Below are 18,391 nucleotides of genomic sequence, written 5' to 3' on the forward strand. Positions count from 1 at the left end.
ATGACCCTCGTCCTACTCTCGGTCCCTCGCTCCTCCCAGTGAGAGGCTCTGGATACAACCAGCCAACTGCAAGGGAGCACCTTGGAGAGGTGGTCTTCCCCTGCGCTTGCGTCACCCACCCACAGGTAACCTCCAAGCCAGAGATGGAGTCTAGGAAGGATGTGATCCAACTGAATTTCAGGTGTGCCTACTAAAGCGTCATGGAGCACATGTGATTTTCTGAGAGATGTGACCAGTTTTAGCTTCACCAGGCATCCACGGACAGAAACTTCCTCAGGAAGCACCCTGCTAGCCAAACCTTGCAGTCTGATTAGCTGCCCCCATGTCAATCAACACCCCCCCCCCCCCCCCCCCCGTTTTTTCACTATTCTGTCTCCTTTCTTTTTAGTTCCCACAGCAACCGGGCTCTACCAGAAGCTCCTGGAAGGCAGAGGGCTCTTGAGCATCCCAAAATGCTCCGAACACGTCAAGAGATTTAAGAGTGGCCCCCAGGACTCTCTCTACCGTGGCTGTTCTGAGATCACACCGAAAGGCTTTCCTTCCAAGGAGGGGGCTGCCCAGACCCTGTGCATCTACGTGTGTACCAATGTTTAAACAAGACAGACATGCTGTAATTAGAGGGCTTGCTGCCTGCAGCTCCCTTTTAACTCTGAAATAAACCTTTTTATTAAGTCACATGATTACTGTTATCATTAGCTTTACTGCTGGCCTTTTAATTTTCAAAAAGCTTTAGGGTGCCTGTATTTGGCGATGTCAATTTAGTTAGATTTGTTTGCAGATGGCACCTTTGAGAACCAGAAGGCTCGACTCTGCCCTGGCTCAGATAAGGCCGCTGGCATGGCCCAGAACTATGCTCTCCAAATTTCCGAAGATAGACCAACAAGGTTTTTCTAGAAGGGATCCATTCTTCCCGGAAGCCTTGCAGGTAGACTCAGGGAGAGACCTGGCATGCGTGAGCGCTGGCGGAACTGCACTGTGACAGAAAATTGTCAACTACCTCCAGTTTCTTGGATTAGTTCTAATCACCAATAGGAAGCCGGGAGGGCCGGACAGAATAACAGACACTGGGATTTAGAGGAGTGGTTTGAAAATGCCCCAGTCTAGAGTCCCCCAATCCCAGCCCCCAGTTTGCAGCTAAAACCACACTGCTCTTGAGATTAGAATCATGTCTCCCCTTAGGTTTATTTAAAATGTTACCAGGAGGGGACAATATTCGGGTCCAGTTTGACACTAGGCAATACCCACAAGCCACCTGTCTTGAAAAGAATCTACTGTTGCCTTGGGGGAGGGGCAGGGAGCTCAGGTTTCCATCCCTCATACCAAAGTTGATGCTATATTTAGTTGTGTCTGAAATCAAATTATGGGCTGTTGAGTTGTGGAGAGAGATTCTGTCTACAGCCTAGAACGGACGCTGTTTCAGAAGACATAGGCGCTAACTAGGTGAACTGTGGCCTCCCGGAAGCCAGACTGAAAAATAGGCTTGTGCATTTTTGAAATAACTCTCCTGTTCAAAAATTTATAACATATTTATTGCAGACCATTAAGAAGTTACAGAAAACTATGTAGAAAATAAAATAACTCTTAATACCTCGTGATAATTGATGTTTACAGCTTATGGAATCGCTTCCTGGTCTTTTAAAAATGGACTTTTTAATGTAAATATAAGCTCACTTACACCCATAAATGCATTTGTGAGGAAAGAAATTTACGTGATGTCTAAAAACTTTCATATGTATGGTTAAAAACAATTTCTTCTTCAATTTCAAAAGAAAAACCCTTGTCCAAATAGCACAAATCTAGCACAAATGCTTCAGTTTCTCTGGGTTTCTTTTAGTCATGTTTGGTTGGTACATATTTATGTAGCTATAATTACAGCTTGATCTATGCAGTCAACCTCCTCTTTCTGCTGTTATGTATTTGTTCATGTTTTTGGGTAGTGCTCATATTTATACTCCAATGATTATACTGTTTTAATATACGCTTTAATAGAAAGCTAGCCTACTTAATAATATTATTTTGTTGACTAGGTATGCCATTTCTAATATTAGTGTCAAACAGTTCTTCAGTGAGCATTTTTTCTGCCTCTATTCTTTAATCATGTTGTGTGTTTTGAATGTACAGAGCTCTCTAAAATTCTTACATGGGAACGTAATAAGTGGGTCTAAGAAATAAGGTCTTCAGGATGGAATTCAGCCATGAGTGTTTTCATCTCAAGAATGGGACTGATGTTCTTATAAAAAGAGGGTGAAGAAAGTGCCCTGGTCTCTCTTGTCCTCTGTCTCTCTCACCATGTCCGGATATAGCCTGTGTCCCGTCAGAAGGATGTAGAAGGACCTTCTTGACAGCAGAGAATAAGTTCTCACCACACAATGAATCTGCTGGCACCTTCATCTTAACTGAACCAGTCTCCAGAACAGTGAGAAACACAGTTCTATTATTCATAAATAATACAGTCTAAGTTGTTCTGTTACAGCAACAGGAACAGACTAAGACAAATTATTTTTTGAGACAAATAAATCATAATACTGTTGGGGTAAAATGACCCTAATTTTATCATCTTACATGTAGTTTAATAGCAGTAAGGTTTGTCATTAATTTTATACAATAGAGAAACAACGTGACAGTTATAAGGTATGTGGGGTATCTGTTACTACTTAGTATATAATCTAATGTCATCTCATTTTCCTTTCACTTATTACAATACTGATTATTAAGTTCCTATTTCATATGCTTATTTGGAAAGCATTATCCAGTCTATGTGAAATCCCTCTGAGGTGAGCCATTGTGTGTCAGTTATCTTTCGGCTGAAACAGTGCACTTAGCACAGATCCCAGGGCTCTGATGTTTGCAGACCTTCCTTAAACACCCCGGGACCTGCACTTGAAGGGTAGATGGGTTGGCCGTGAGTTGTCTGCCCAACAGACCTCTTGTTCCAGGACCCAAACGGAAGCAGCAGCATCTGCCTGAGGAACATTCTTCTCCTGGCAATATGCAACAGAGAGAGAGTTAGGTGACACTCAGGCTGTCCCTTAGGTCTCTGCTCAGAACTGGCACACTGTTCCTTCTACCATATTCCACAAAATAAGACAGATGAGAGCCCCAAATCATTAATGGGAAAACCCCCTAGTCTATGCATAGAGTACAGGAGTGGAGGGTAGGTATTTGTGTGGTGCTGTGGGATGGTCTTTCTGTACGCTGTGAATATGTGTTGCTACCATTGGTTAATAAGGAAGCTGCTCTGGCCTATGGCAAGACAGGTTATGGCTAGGCAGGAAAGCCAAGAAAAGATGCAGGGAGAAGGACGGCAGAGTCAGAGCAGACACCCTGGAACAAGATGCCAGTAGACTGGTAATGCCACAGCCACGTGGCAAATGCCATGCTCATGTGGCAAAACATAGGTTAATAGCAATGGGTTAATTTAAGATATCAGAGCTAGCTAGCAATAAGTCTGGGCCATAGACCAAACTTTGTAATTAATATTAAGCCTTTGAGTGTTTCTTTGGGACTGAGCGGCTGCAGGACACAGGAAAACTTCAGGCAATTTAGTAAATGAAACATCACTTACTTTGGCCTTTGACATATGAGAGGCACTCATTATTTCTAAGTAGAATGTAGATGCTAAGAATCAGAATATAATTAGCCTTAGCTGTTTTCCACTGCTGTATTAATATTGAAAAAGCAATTGTGCAGAGCCAAGGTTTCCACCAACCTAGGTCTCTAAGGATTGTAATGATTGGAGCCTCTCTGTCGACCTACATTGAAATAAGGTAAAAATACATTACAGAAATTAAGCTCCTGAGGGGCTGGAGTTGACTTCAGGGTTAAGAGCACTTGTTCCTCTTACAGAGGACCCAAGTTCAACTCCTAGTATCCACATGGCAGCTCACAACAGTCAGTAGCTCTAGTCCCAGGGGCCGAACACCCTCCTCTGGCCTCCAAAAGTGCATGTGCTGCACAGACCTATATGCAGGCAAAACACCCATGCATATAACATAACAAAATAAATAGATCTAAAATGTCTTAAATAAATTTTTATAAATAAACATTTAAGTCACTGAGATTTGGGGGCTTTCTCTGCAGCATAGCCTGGCCTATTCTGATACTTCATGTCACTCCCAGTCTGAGGCTGAGATCATTTTATCAGTATTGCACATACGATCTTTATTAAAAATCTGCTCCAAGTTTTCTGTATTAGGACAGAGGTCAACTGACTTGATGATGCTGATCAATCCAACCAGGTATGTTCTTCTCTCCTGAGTATGTAGCTTAGCTCCTAATTGGTCAGCTGATTGGATTGATTTTCAGCCTCTCCAATCATGTCCAAGCATCCAGCGGTACCTTCCCTTCCTTTCAGTTCTTTTTTTAGTTCTGCTTTTCTTCCCTCCATCTTGACTTTGTGTGAAGGGGATCTTGATGTGGATGACTGTGTGGCTTAAATGTAATAATAAGAATAGCTGTGTCTAACATATTGTATTGTATTTTCTCCTAAGCTAGCTTCTCTTACAGATACAATAACTTTAAAAACTCTAGTTAGCTCTTTTTTTTTTTTTTTTTTTTTTTTTTTTTTTTACAAATATTAATGTGGAGTATGGGGAGATAGAGTATATTGCCTAATAGCAAGGTTCATAGTTGAGAGCTGAAACCATGTTTAGTTTTAGAATGTCATACCTGCTCAGTGTGCGTGACACTTCCCAGATATGGCCACCTACCATTCTCTGCACACTTAGATGAGAGGACAATACATCTAAGTATCAGTGTGGTTCATTCTACTGACTTGGTTAGTCAACAGATATTTCCCTTGTCCCTCACAGTGCCCTGCCCATCTCCCTAACTCTGAGTTAAGATAAACATCCTTTCAGGACAGAGTGAATTGTCCTAAGATCGAGGACGCAGTTTCTTGGATACTTTCCCCATTGAGAGGTAGACTATAACTATAATTTTTACTCTTTAATTTGTATTAGCTTGAGGAACTTACTTGGCTAATAGAATTCTGGTAAGACATCTATCTGTCAAAGCTAGGTCAATAAGAGGCCTCCCAGGTAAGAAATCAAACTCCTGTGAAGATGATAAACAATGCAGTGATGCCCCGAGACTATGAACAGAGCTGAGACTTAGTGGAGCCTAAGAGCCAGTAGGTCCCACTGCAATGCCATCATTGGACAAAACCAAACAGTCGCCCTTGTGGCTGTGACAGGGGTATACCTGTCCTCTGAACGATACTAGAATTATTGATCCCCCAAATCATGTTATAAGAAAACCCTTACTGTGTTCAGCTTATAAATTTGAGAGTAGTTTACTAAATAACAGTAAGTAATTGGAATTAAACTTGCTATCTAGAAGGGAGGTGTTGTAACTGGGCAGTGACTGTACTAGGCAGATGCAGCAGGTGCCAGCAGGCCTCTGGGGGAAGGACCTTGAGGAGCCTGAGGCAGAGCCAGAAGAAACTATTACTTAGGACTGGGGGGGGGGGGGGGGGGAGCGGGGAATTACCTGTGTTATGTATTAGCAGAAAGAGTATATAATTCAAAGGAGAAAACAGAAAATGTACTGAGGATGTTCAGGTGGAGTTTCAAAAATGCTAACAGGCTTCTCCAATAGCCCACTAACAGGCTTTTAAAAGTCATATTATGATAAAATGTGTACAAAAAAAGACTAGCTTTTTTAAAAAGAGCCGTTGAGCTTTTTGTTTTGTTTTTGGAGACAGCTCTCCCTTAAATGGCTTCAAACTCCCCGTGTATAAGCAGGAGCCAGGGACTGCATGGGCCATTCAATTTTTTGAGTAAAGTTTAGAGGTGTGTGAAGAGCCAGGCTTGTTAGATTTAAAAAACAAAACAAAACAAAACAAAACAAAACAAAAAAACTGTTTCTCATCTTCCCAGATAGTTAAAGCTTTAAAAATGAGAAAAGTGCCTTCAGCCAGGCAGTGGTGGCGCACCCCTTTAGTCCCAGCACTCAGAAGGCAGAGGCAGGTGGATCTCTGTGAGTTCAAGGCCAGCCTGGGCTACAGGGTGAGTTTTATGATAGCCAGGGATACACAGAAGGATACCAACTCTCCCAAAACACGAAATGACTTCAAGGCAAAAATCAAATCTAAGATGTGATTGTTAGACCTGCGGAGACCTCCAAAAGTACATAAGGAAGAGCCTCTTATGGTCTCCCATTTAAACAAACAACAGCCTACAAGAATCTTAAGGGTGTGCCTCTCCACTGTACAAAGAAGTTTCTAAAACCCTGATGGGTCCATTTTCCCACTTCAGCTGTAGAGGCAGACCAACCAAGTTTTTTTTTTTTGTTTTGTTTTGTTTTTAAAGCATTTTTGGAAAGAAATGTGGGTGTGGCTTTTGTTCAGTGGAGATAATTGTAAATTAATTTATAAGAACCCTTTGAGCTCTTCAAAGAATGGGATCAGTATGAACTGAAAGGGATTAAGCCAGTACAAGAAAGAAAGGATTCTTTCCTTGTTAATTCCCAAACAATGCAGTACACCAGCTATTTACACAGTATCTATCTATCTATCTATCTATCTATCTATCTATCTATCTATCTATCATCTATTATAATTTGGACCCAGAATGTCTCCTAAGGGGGCTGGAGAGATGGTTGCTCTTGCAGAGAACCAGGTTGAGTCCCAGCAGCACCCACATGGCAGCTCACAATGGTCTGTAACTCCAGTTCCAACGTATCTGGCATCTTCTTTTGGCCTCTGTGGCACCAGGCACACAAGGCACAGACATACACAGGTAAAACACCCATTCACATAAGATAAATGAACAATTTTAGGAAAGAAATAATGACAAGATAAAAGTCTGTGTGTATTCCGCACACACAGAGGTTTAGCCCTAACCATTCCCATAAAGCTAGTTGGTTGGATCTGCGGGTGTGGAACCTGCATTTATAGAGAGTCAAGTACATATGCACTTTCACATGGGGAAAAAAAAAAAACCCCAAAAACTCTTTTAGTGGAGTTGATAAGTTCAAGGTTGCTACATGTTTTATTAGCCCCAGGGAGGACCTAAGGGGGAGAACCAGGTGGAGGTACCTGGTTACCCAAGTAACCAGGAGATAAATGGTTGGCTTTGCAGGACTGGAAAGGATGTCCTTCAGCAGTAGCTGAAGCCCGGCCTGGTGGAGGGTGTGTGCTCAGAAGAGGCACAGCAGGTGAAGGAGCAGCTGTGCCTCAGAGCTGCAGAGCTGCAGAGCTCAGGGCCAGGGGCAGTTTACGAAAATGAAAAACAACCTTGGGGATTAAAAAGAGAGGGGCCTTTAAAGGGACTTTCATTTTCCATAAAGAAGTGGCAGTTCAGAGGTAACTAATGTTGATGGGACTTAGAGTTATTCCCACAACTTTATACAATTCAAGGACAATTGAGTTGCCTAAGTTCATTCAATTTAATGTGAGTTCAACCAAAGCAGAGCATGCGCTACACACTGGGTGTGTGATTGAAAGCTGGGGTGGAAAGCCACACACGAATTCCTTAAGTCATACCACAGATCTGATTATCTGCTGGGCTAAAATACAATCCACAAAGAACAGGAGGAACGCCCTTCATTAAATTAGACTTCTTTACAGAAGACAACCTCACCGGGCAGTGGTGGCACATGCCTTTAATCACTCAAGAGGATCTTTATGAATTTGAGGACTGGTCAATCTAGAAAGTTCTAGGCAAGCCAGAGCTACAGAGTGACACCTTGTCTCAAAAAGCAAAAACAAAATGTTAAATAAATGCAAAATAAGCACCCCACGAGGAGTTTCTCAAAGGAACCAGGAAGGGAGATGAGAAAAATAATTCCTCACTGACTCAAATGCATTGTGGATGCATGGTATCCACTCTGTGCTCCACTATCCAAATGAAGAAATGTAAGAAGACCTAACAGAATTCTAGAGAAAAAAAAGAAAGCATTTTATTTAGGATCTTAAACATCTCCCAAGGCCTCTGTATTGGAGGCTGGACCCTCAGCGTGGCACTATAGCGAAGTGGTGGGATTTCTAACAGGTGAGGCCTGGGGAGAGAGAGGTCTTCCGGTCACAGCCTTCAGCATAGGCTCAAAGGGGATTCTAGAGTGTTAGTCTTTTTTTAATTAAAAATTATTTATTATTATATGTTTTGCCTGCATGTATGTATGTATGTGACCCACATGTGTGCAGTGACTGCAGAGACCAGACAAGGACATTAGATCTCCTGGAACTGGCGTAACAGAAAAAAAGAAGATATCAAATGAGTAGGCACCAAGGATAAATATAATTTTAAAAAAACTATCGCAAATTTAATATTGACAATTCATAGCTTTTATTCAAAATTTGTTAGCTTGTCTTAATTGCTCCACATTTATGGAAACAGCACATTTTATCCCAGAAATTGGCACCATAATCGGCTAAACTTTTGTTGTTGTTTTTGTTTTCTGTTTTTTGAGAAAGGTTTTCTCTGTGTAGCTCTGGCTGTCCTGGAACTCACTCTGTAGACCAGGCTGGCCTCGAACTTAGGAATCTGCCTACCTCTGCCTCCTGAGTACTGGGATTAAAGGTGTGCACCACCATACCTGGCTTAATTTTTTTTTTTTTTTAATTAAAAAAGGGTATGGTTGGACAAAGTTTGTTTTCACTAGTAGAAGGAAAATGCTCTCCATCCTCTCCTGGGGAATGACAGAGGGTCCCACTCACCTGGAAGGGCGGGGCAGCACAGCCAAAGTCACATACATACTACCAGGACTAGCGCTCTGTAGACCAGCCCTGTTTACAGAGTCTTTATATTTTGTAAAATATGGTTAACGACAATAAATGGTTGTTTTGCAAGAACAAGATCGTCTATATTGAATATTTAATTCATTGCCTGGTGTGTTTTAAAATTCAATAAATCATGGCCTTTTTAAAATTGATGTTTGCATACCACACAGGATTCACTGACTCTAAAAGAGCAGTTGCAAATTAATTCCAATTCTGCTACAAATTGCTCCCTAGGCCTAGGCCAATGATCCCAAATTTCCATTTATCAGCTTCCTGCCTTATCATAAGACAAAGCTCTGAAACTGAATAAGCAGGTTTCCTAACTTCCTTCTCCGTGTGTGTGTGTGTGTGTGTGTGTGTGTGTGTGTGTGTGTGTGTGCGTGTGCGCGCGTGCATACATATGTATTCATAACCACCCCCTTCATTGGCTAGCCTTGTCTGTCAGCTGTAACAAAAACCTCAGAGAAGGAAATGATGAACAAGCTTTAGACAGCTGGTGGTAATTTACCCCTGAAACCCCAGCCCATCCTTTCAACACCCACTGTTTATGTGCATCTGATGTTGGAGGAAGAGAAATCATGCAAGAAATGCAGTATGTAAATTTCTCACAGGGGCTTTGGAACAGTGAGAAAAGATTTGTGTAAATTCTGTGTAATTCTCCTTGCTTTGAGCATAGATAATAAGCCTTAAAAATTGTGCAGACTGGTATTATGGTCAGTAAATCCATTCTGGGAACAGAAACAGTACTGACATAAATAAATTCCTAAGGGGCTTCCAAGCATTCTTGACAATCCACCATCACTAAAACCCAAGTCATTTTCTAGGTTCGAGCAAGCTGCTCTAGGACCAGACATCAACCAATCCAGGCTAGCTTGGGACCCAGAAGGAGAAGAAAGTGGAATGCCAAACCCTCGTTTCAAGCTCAGACTGGATTTTTAAATTATGAAAAAGTTTGTTAAGAACAATATAGTCATATCCACCCATGTCCTTGCCTTTGAAAGTAGCCATCTACTACCTTACCTGTAAAGACAGACAGATGACAGACAGACAGATAGACAGACAGAAGGGAAAGAAGGAAGGAAGGAAGGAAGGAAGGAAGGAAGGAAGGAAGGAAGGAAGGAGAAAAAAAGAAAGAAAGAAAGAAAGAAAGAAAGAAAGAAAGAAAGAAAAAGAAAGAAAGGAAGGAAGATACATACATACATACATAACTTATCTTTGGTTTTTAAGAATATTTCCATTTTCTAGGCAGTTGTGACACACACCTTTAATCCCAACACTCAGGAGACAGAAGCAGGCAGATCTCTGTGAGTTCGAAGCCAGCCTGGTCTACAAAGAGAGTTCCAGGACAGTCACAGCTACATAGAGAGACCCTATCTCGAAAAACCACAGAGCAAGAGCAAAAAAAAAAAAAAAAAAAAATTCCATAAGTTCATAATTTTTCTCTACTTCTAAGAAGATTTGCAAAATAGCACAATGAAGTCTTATAAATCTTTACTTGATTAACCATTCATTAACTGTTTTCCTCGATATTTCCCCTCTTCACACATACACAGACAATTATTGCTGTCATCCAGATGAGTCATTTGAAAGTATAATGCGGATTCTTCACTACTAAAGATTTCAGTATTTCTTACGACTAATTAAAATTATTAAATAGCTGTGATTGCACTCCTTCCTCTCAGGCCAGCTTTGTCCCCATTAAACAGAATATTTTGCTCATCTGAAGTCTCTGAAGCCAAGTTCTTGACAATTAGCTGTCAGTAGCCACCCCTAACTGGTAGTTGGCTCACATCTGCATACTGAAGAGGGCTCATCAAATAGTCACTCTCAAGACAAAGGCGAAGCAGACAACAAAGGCAAATTCTCTCTTCCACACTTAGAACCATTGGAAGCCAATTTCTTGGCAGTTTAAAACAGCTGGGTTTCCCCCCACCCACTTCTTTCAGCTGGCAGGGGTTCAGAAACATCAAGAAGCAGCCCCAGAATGCTTTACACAATCAAGTAAGTTCTAATGAGAAAAATCTCACATCCTGCATGTAATTTCCCCCGTCTTCATGTTATCCCTAATACTATGGTACTTCGTAACAAGCTTTTGGCAATTCTAATCTAAAGAGGAACAAAACTCTTAAGAGTCATTTATCCTGGATGTGAGGGAATTCCATTCACACCATCAGTCTGATAAAGCAAAATCCAGTAAGTGATATTTTAATGCAATATGTTAGAAAACAAAACGAATGCTCAAATTATGATGATGGCTGGGAAGATGGTTAAGTTGGTATAGTGCCTGCTGTGCATGACCTGAGTTCAAACCCTAGCACACACTAAGAGATTCTGCCCCAGAAAACAAAGTGGAGGAGTCCTGGACACCCGTGTGCACTCAAGGGCTCATGCCTGCATGCACACACTTCTACGATAAATAAATTAAAAGAAGTACCTTCCTTCTTCCTAGCCATGGCTAGTTATCCATTCCTACATGGCGTGCCAAGATGCATGGTTAAATGGCAAACCCCTAGATGCATCCCTTGTGGTTCTCTCTTGCGCCAGGCTCTCAGCCTGTGTATTGTGAACTGCCAGGCAGCAGATGGCCCCTTTAAGATTCCATAAGGTAAAAGCAACTGTGCCAGAAAGAGAGCTAGGTCATGGCTCTTGCATGCAAGCCTGATGACTTGAGTTTGATCCCCGGGAACCACATAAAGATGGAAAGAGAGAACTTGCTCTGGGTATGCCCACCTTTCTGAGGCCCAACTCAGAAAGGTGTAACTATTCCTTTTTCCCCTGTCTTTTTCTTTCCGATGCTGGCCAGAGCCTAAGTATGCTTTGAAACTCCTGACTAACCCTGGGGGATTCCTCATTTCTTTTCTTAAGCTTCCCCTCTCCTTGTGGCTGTCTGCCACCCAGCGGCTCACCTCTGTGCTGCAACGTGGCTCCTGTTCCCTCTCTTCTCCTCCTCCTCCCTTCTAGGCAGCTGGAGACTGACGTCTTGCCTGTCCTAAGGAGCTCCTTTTCAACTCAGTCTTCTGTTTGAGCCCATTCTTGTATCATTTTATTAAAGGGACTAAGAACACTGCAGAGGAAACCCTAGTTTCCCAGGATCACGTGGTGGCTCCACTGGGACTCCTTAATCTTCCTGGTGACACATTTCCTAACTTTTAATTCTTGGCAGAAAAAACAAACAAACAAACAAACAAAAAAGGAGCCCATCCCTGGACCCCTAGACTGCATCACTCTGACCTCCGCAAACATGCAGGGGACCTCCCACAATAAATTTAAAAGCAACTGCGAGACAAGGCCAGCCAGTGTGGCCTACTTTTCAGTTTCAAATCTCAACTGCAAGCTGCTGTGATCTCTAAGGCACCGGGGAGATGGTAGAACAGGGGAGGGAGTCGGAAGGATGGGAGAGGAAAAGGAAGATCAAGTTACTGCAAAGGTGGCCTCTAAAGTTACTAGAATGTGGACGTTTTGTTGTTGTTGTTTTGGACTTGTTGTTTTGCTGTGTTTTGAGACAACATCTCATATGTATATATAAAAACTCAGGCTAGTCTCAAACTCCTGACCTTTCTGCTTCACCTCCCCAAGTGCTAGGATGCCAGGTGTGTGCCACCACTCTTGGCTCTAGAATGCCATTGTTCATGATCCTGTCTTTTAAACACACATACACACACACACACACACACACACACACACACACACACACGGTGCACTTCAAGCATTTGTCTGTACAACTCACAAAGACAAATCTATCTCACCTGGACTCCTCTGTCACGTGACCAGAGCAGTCATCCTCCTCCCTTCATGCTTTATGCAGGCTCTAGAGACTTCTAGCTGGTTAGAACACTTCCAACCTGGAGCCTCTCCGCTGGTAACTACTGCTGGTCCAAGGGACCTGGATGCTGTGACAGCAAAAGCCACCCACGAGCGACCCCTGCTGGTAGAATCTATATCTACATATATCTATATACAATTTGACCCTTACCAGTCTCCGCAGTTTTAGCTATTTTTTACGTTCTCACACCTCACCTGTTGTGTAAGGTTTTGCTCCCTGCCACACTTCTATAGGCATCTTGCTTATCTCCTAGTGGTGGGGCATCATGGGCCTCCTTATCGATGTCTGGTTCATAGGGTCAGCATTTCTCTGGTCTTGTGTTGAATTCTTTTACCTTTGTGGGTTTGTTTTGAGACACGATTTCACATTGTAGCCTTGGATGTCCTGGAACTGGCTATGTAGACCAATTAGCCTTGAACCTGTGGCCATCCTCCTGTGCCACTCCTGAGTTCTGGAATTGTAGACCAGCACCACCATGCCTGGTCCTTGTACTGTTTCTCATCTACCCTCTGGGTAGAGCACTGGAATCACAGCTCCAAAGCTTAGCTTCGTAAAGTGGACCACTGGCCACGTGCCTGGCCAGCCCTTCACCAGATTCTGCTTTCAGTTTGCTTTTACTGAAGTATGTATAGCTAGGTGCTCATTCAATCGATACCAGGGCCAGGCTCTTCAGTCCAGTTTTCAAGGATCGAGTCTCTCTTCTGGTCTCTCTGACTGCCAGTTCTGTCTGAGACAGAGTGGCACACTCCACTGGGAGAACAATGTAAAGGAACCAGCTGTGCCGAGGCCATTGAGACAGGAAGAAGGTGAGCTACACAAAAGCCATGAAAACCTCTGGGGTCTTTTGGAGGCAGAACTGAGCAAGTACAGCCAGACAGAGTGCTATGATTCTGCTTTGCTTTGAAGGGTTTTTCTTGTTTGTTTGTTGACTGTGTTGAATTTTCGTGTTTGTTTTGTTTTGAGACAAGGTCTTACTGTGTAACCCTGTCCGGCCTGGAGCTCACAGGTAGACTGGGCTGGCTTTGAACTCAGAGATCCTCCCACTTCTGCCTTCTTAATGCTGGGATTAAAAGCATACACCAGCCCACCTTGCCTAACTATTCTGAGGAGAAAAACCTATAAGGGATTCACACAGTGTAGTGCAGTCCCCAGCCTCAGCTCTGGCTCTGTATGTTTCGAGCTAGAGTCACCCCAGCTTCAGTCCAAAGGAAGGAAGGCGTCCTGCCGCTCCTCTGTTTTCAGGAGTTCAAGCAATGGCTGTGGTCTTGAGCAGGCAGCCTCTAAAACGGCCCGGATGATTGCTGTTGATCAAAGCTGTGTTTGGTTACCCTTGAGTCTGAGGTGGACCAATGACCTCTAAAGAGCACAGGAAAGTAGAGGTGCTGGGATGCCACCTTCAAGGCTAGTCATTTCAGCTGGGGCTCATCTTGAACATGCTGATTTTCTTTCTCTTAGGTAATTGTGCTAGGAGAAACAAGCTACCGTGACGTAGGCATACATATGATGAGCACGGAAACTCAGTCTATTAGACCTGGAGGGGCTGAAGCCTGTAACCATCACAAGAGGTGATGCTGGCATACCCAGGATGGGAATCTGTCAGCCCCTGTCAAGTTTTGGGATGACTGCAGTTCCAGGTAACTGCCTGACTATAGCCACAAACAATCCCTCCTCTGTATGGTGATATTTTATTTGTGCTGAAATGTGATTTTATTTGTATGTTAATAAATAAAGTTGCCTGGGGGTCAGAGCTAATAGCAAGCCACAGCAGAAACCAGGCAGTGGTGGTGCATGCTTTTAATCTGGTTACATGGCAGGCAGAGTCTGTGTGTTCAAGGACATATCCAGCTTGGATACACACGCCTTTAATCCCAGTACCAGCCTTAGAGACCTGGAGGTCTGTATAGACAGGCAGTGACGAGGAGGTCACATGGTTGGGTTTACACCCAATGAGAAGGCAGAACAGAAAGTCAATAAAAAGACAGATACAGAGGCTGTAGGTCTGTTTCTCAGGGGACAGCAGTGGCAATGGATGATAAGAAGGTGGTTTTAGTCTCAGCTCTCAGCTACTGCTCTGACCTCTTGGGCTTTTAACTCTGCATTTGGCTCTGTGTTTCTTATTTAATAAGACCGTTACATCTACACCTCTGGCCCGTGGCTAAGCTGTCAGATTCCTTACTCTTAGAGCACTGGTTCTCAACCTTCCTAATGCAGTGACCCTTTAATACAGTTCCTCATGTTGTGGTCACCCCAGCTATAAAATTAGTTTCGTTGCTATGTCATAACTGTAATTTTGCTACTGGTAGGAATTGTAATGTAAATATCTGTTATTCGGGATAGCTGATATGCTGCTCCTGTGAAAGGGGCATGCCACGGCGGGGGGGTGGGGGGTGGGGGTGGGGTGGTGTCGTGACCCACAGGTTGAGAACCGCTGCCTTAGAGGCTGTGCGACACTAAATGTTCGTAGTTTTTAACTTTGGGGCTGGTTTGCTGTGTAGTATAATGGTAAACGGATTTAACTAATATAACATTAACCTTTCTGTCTGTCCAAGGTCATGCGGTAGATGCAGAAGACACTCCTATCCACAATGAAGCTATTCTCCTCCTCGGGAAAAGAGGACAGAGAAGTGAGAGCAGTTATTTTAGGATGCACAATAACACCTCAATTCGTGGCTGAAGCAGCTACTTTTCTATTGGTGCGGCAAAACCAAGGCAACTTCAAGAAGCGTTTATTTGGGCTTAGGGCTCTGGGGGCGGGAGTGGCAAAGCGGAGGCACAGTGGCTGGAGCGGGAGGCTGAGACCTACCTCTTGAACTGCAAGCAGGATGCAGAGATGAAGATGCAAGGCCACATCTCCTAGACCCCACCCCCACCCCCAATGTATGGGGAACAATCTCCTTCACACCGCCACAGTGGTGATGAAGAATGACCAGAACAATGATCTCTCAGGATCATCCTATCACGCTGCATATGTTACAGTTGTGTAGCTTGGTCCTCTCGTGGGACTCCTAACCATGGGAGCAGAGGCTGTCTCTGACTCTGTTGCTGGCTTTTGGGGAACCCTATTCCTCATACTGGGTTGCCTGGTCCAGCCTTAATATACAGTGAGGTGCTTAGTCTTACTGCGACTTGATACGCTATGTTTTATTGATATCCATGGAGGAGTGGATTGGGGGTGGAGACAAAGGGGGTGAAGGGGAGGGGCTGGGAGGAGAGAAGGAAGGGGCAACTAAGGCTTGGATGTAAACTTAATTAATTTTAAAAAGATCATTCTGTAGTCTGTGCCTCTTATGCATGTTTCCTGCAGATGTTTTTAACCATCACCAAGAACATTTTAAGTTAGAAAACACGTGACGTTCAGGAAGACCTTTCTTGTTGAAACCACAATAAAGTTATGGGTTTTAGTTGTAGGATTTCACTGCAGATTAACACAGCCAAAGGTGTTATAGCGTGAACTATAATGGAGACAACATGGATGCTGTGGTGGTTTGAATGATAATAGCCCCCTTTAGGCTCATATGTTGGATACTTGGCCCCCAGTAGGTTGGACCAGTTAGAAAGGATTAGGAGGTGTGGCCTCGTTGGAGGGAATGTGTCACTGGGGGTGGGCTTTGAGGTTTAAAAGACTCCTTCATCCCCAGAGTCCTCTGCCTCCTGCTTGTGGATCAAGAGGTGAGCTCTCAGCTGCGGCTTAATCCATCTGCTGCCACGCCTTCATTTCAACATCAGAAACTCTAACCCTCGGGGACCATCAGCCCAATGAACTCCTTCGTGGATAAGCTGTCCTGGTCCATGTGCTTTGTCATGAATCAAGATGCTGAGACGGGAGGTAGTTTCTGCTTGCTCGCTGGGGTAGCTTCTCCATGCCAACATTTCTCCCGTTGGTTCACCTTCTGCCAGTTTGTGTTGGAAAGTAGATGTGTGGCAGGTGAGGACACAAGGTGGGGCGAAATTCTGAATGCATGTGCCTATTATTCTGTGCAGTAGGCCCCGCTCACTTTGTGTCTTTGTTATCTGAACAGTGTCTCAGATTCTCCTTGGAAATTTGCAGTCCACTCATTTTTATTAACCGGAATGTGGAGTGCTCGGATGCTTTTTGATAGATTCTCAGTTGTTGTGTCCATACCCACTTCCCTTTTTTTTTTTTTTTTTAAAGTCATTCACTTCTCTGTGATGACCTTGGTGGGGTTTGCGGTACGAATTAGAAAATAAGTCTTCACAAGGTCAGACTTTGTAATACAGTTTATTGTTTTAAAGCCAGTAACCTATTCAAATGTATGCTGACTTGAAGACAGGTCATTTTTGTCTAAGTTCTAGCAAAGGATTTTACAGTTTTTTTTTTTAAATTGACTCATGCACAGTTCTGTTTTGATATATTTTTTAAAGAAAATATAGATTTAGTGGCATTGCAAAGGAAATGTTTTTAAACAGAGACAAATGAAATAATTACTCCAAATGTGCAGGATATAAACATTCAATACACCTGCATGTTAAACATGAAGTCTGCTGCTTTGCAGCTGTGACCTTGTCAAACTGCTTAACTTTTTATATGCAGTTGGGGAGAATAATTAGCATCATTCTTGCAGGGTCATAGTGAGGACTGAATGCTTATAAAGTGCATAGCCTAGAACCTGGCATGTCACAGGTACTCAAAAACATTGTGCATGGAGATTGGAGAGATGGCTCAGTGGTCCAGAGGGCTTGCTGCTCTTCCAGGGGACCCAAGTTCAGTTCTCAGCACCCACGTCATGCCTCACAAAGCCATCTGTAACTCTAGCTCTAGGGGATCCTATGCCATCTTCTGACCTCCTCGGGAGCATGTGGTGCACATATGTACATGCAGAGAAAACACTACTCACACACACAAAATAAATAAACTTTTTTGTTTGTTTTTAGAGACAGGGTTTCTCTGTGTAGTTCTGACTGCCCTGGAATGTGTTCTGTAGACCAGGCTGGCCTCAAACTCACAAAGATCCATCTGCCTCTGCCTCCCAAGAGCTGGGATTAAGGCGTGCACCACTGATGCCCAGCAATAAATAACACTTTACAAAACTAAAACATCATTGATAATACAAATTATAAAGAGCTAATGGTGAGGACTGGCTGTGCTGCTTGTCATGGATCCCGATACAGTCATTACAGGAGTTTGTTTAGAACCTGTGAGGTTGAGCATGGGTCAATATCTGAAACTGCTTTGGCAAGTGACTTGAAGGGATTGGAGTGTCACCTGGAGACACCTTCCCTTTGCTACTGCCCTCCTACCATGAGCACCATCAACCGAATGGTTACAGGTGCAGCCTTCTAGGCAGGTACTCTGATATTACAAAGGGTCCTCACCAGTTGTGCTGGCTAGTTTTATGTTAGTTTGACACAAGCTGGAGTCATCTGAAAGGAGGGAGCCTCAACTGAGAAAATGCCTCTACAAGATTGGACATTTTCTTAATTAGTAACTGATGAGGGTTACTATTGTGGGTGGTGCCACGCTGGACTGGTGGTCCTGGGTGCTATAAGAAAGCAGGCTGAGTGAGCCATGTGGAGCAAGCCAGTAGACAGCTGTCCTCCATGGCCTCTGCCTCAGCTCCTGCCTCCAGGTTCCTGTCCTGTTTGAGTTCCTGTCCCGATTGTCATTAATGACGAACTGTGATACAGAACAGTAAGAGTAACAAATTTCTCTCCCCAGGTTGCCTTTGGTCATGGTGTTTTGTCACAGCAATAGAGACCCCAACTAGCAATTAGAATGGCACTTTATTTTTGTTCCATCCTCTGCCCTGACCCTATAAGAAGAAGGAATTAGGCCTCCGCTAGGACTAAATTAAAAACAAACAAACAAACAAAAATAAAACAAGCAA

The 18,391-nt window shown here is 43.4% G+C and overlaps 1 protein-coding gene across 5 annotated transcripts in view; it reads right to left on the reverse strand.

The window, feature by feature from the left end:
• LOC118586386 (myomegalin-like) overlaps positions 1–18,391 on the reverse strand; it is a 197,489-nt gene that overhangs the window by 173,668 nt on the left and 5,430 nt on the right. The window lies entirely within an intron of this gene.

The sequence above is a fragment of the Onychomys torridus genome, chromosome 6, assembly GCF_903995425.1.
Source record: "Onychomys torridus chromosome 6, mOncTor1.1, whole genome shotgun sequence".
Taxonomy (NCBI): domain Eukaryota; kingdom Metazoa; phylum Chordata; class Mammalia; order Rodentia; family Cricetidae; genus Onychomys; species Onychomys torridus.